The 1,553-nt window shown below is 47.7% G+C and overlaps 1 non-coding gene across 1 annotated transcript; it reads left to right on the top strand.

The window, feature by feature from the left end:
- The first annotated feature begins 1,481 nt into the window (after positions 1 to 1,481).
- Positions 1,482 to 1,553, top strand: trnat-cgu. The gene has a single exon. It is a non-coding gene; the product is annotated as a tRNA-Thr (tRNA).

Below are 1,553 nucleotides of genomic sequence, written 5' to 3'. Positions count from 1 at the left end.
GCCTAAGTGAGTGATTTTTAGGGCAGCTGCATGTTCCTTAGCATTTAGATACATACTCTCCAGAACCAGGTTATTTCAGAAGTGTATGGTGCAGGATCAGCTTCCAATTTGACTCCACCAGGTTAATTGACAAACATTTGCATATGTTCCTTTTAGTCTTATTACTTGAGTGCTTGTGCACGGTGGGGTTGTAGCCTTAGCATTTAGATACATGCTCTCTATAACCAGTTAGTTTCAGAAGCGTATGCATCTGGGTCGGAGCAGTCTGTAGTGAAGGCTGGTTATGGCTGGGGGACTGCCTCATGCCTGCTCCTTGGGCAGGTACAGCTCCATAGTAAGCTGCTGTTTTTTGCATCATCACTGGCAGACAGCTTGCTGCTTGAGGTCACACCAGAAACCAGAAGTCTTCCATGTGCTTGCCGCCTAATAAAGGCCGGCATCATAGTAGCTGCCACTCCTTTGTTGTGCGGCATTCGTGGCAAACTCCTGGCTGATGGAGGTGATACCAGACCCCACACTGGAAGCCTGCCATCTACTGGCAAGCTGACAAGGAATGGCCCCATAGTAGCACATGCTGCTTTGCTGTGCAGTATCCCTGGCAGCCTCGCTGATGTTGATGGGTAGGAGCAGATTAGACAGGCAGATTGTGCACCTTTGAACCAGTGTACTGACTTGGGAAACCTTGAGCACTGGATACAGAGTCCAAGTGGCCATAATGCCCCTGATGTAAAGCACTGTGCTGAAAAAGGCTACTGGAAATCTGGGGGGTGCTTAGGACACTCTTAGAGCTCTGCCCCTGAAACTGAGTTTCAACATTTCCAGAGGAACCCAGCAGGTGGGGTTGGGATACAACTCCAGGAAACTGCTGTTCACCTTGGAACGCAGACTGGTAAAACCCAGCAGAGCCACTTGTAGTCTGAGCTTCTGAAGAATCCATTTGACTGCTAGAAACACAACTTGACTGACCAGCCTGAATCTGAATGAGTTCGGGGCATTGCAGAGGCAACACTGTGCTGCTTTGGATGGATGACACACTGGAAAAAGAGCCCTCCATCCGTTTCTGATAAGGAAAGTCGCTGACTTTTTGTGGCTGATCCACAGTAGGCGATGCTGTTTCACCGTACCAATGCTGCACTGTCATTTTATTCCACACTTGAAGGGAATGGAAAAAAAGCAAAGACAGACTGATAAAAGATCTGAACATAGGCACAAGGCATCAATTTTTGTGGTCTGGTCTGAGTAATTCTTACCTCCGAGCACCTCTGTATCCCTTAACGGAAATGCAGCAACAAGTGATAACCACAGCCTACGTGAGAAAAGAGCATTTAAGTATGAAGGTAATCCAATTGTAAAATATAGACAAGGTAACACCACAACATAACCACTCCTTATGTTATCCTTCTGATCCACCACATCATGCTGCCTGAGGGGAAACCCTAAAAATGCCATTTGATTATTGTCCATCCCATCCTTGGGTCTACGGCATGATGGCCAAGTGGTAAGGCGTCGGTCTCGTAAACCGAAGAGCACGGGTTCAACCCCCGTTCGTGCCT

This window comes from Electrophorus electricus, chromosome 18 (assembly GCF_013358815.1).
Source record: "Electrophorus electricus isolate fEleEle1 chromosome 18, fEleEle1.pri, whole genome shotgun sequence".
NCBI classification, from domain to species: Eukaryota; Metazoa; Chordata; class Actinopteri; order Gymnotiformes; family Gymnotidae; genus Electrophorus; species Electrophorus electricus.
This window is presented reverse-complemented; position numbering and strand designations above follow the sequence as displayed.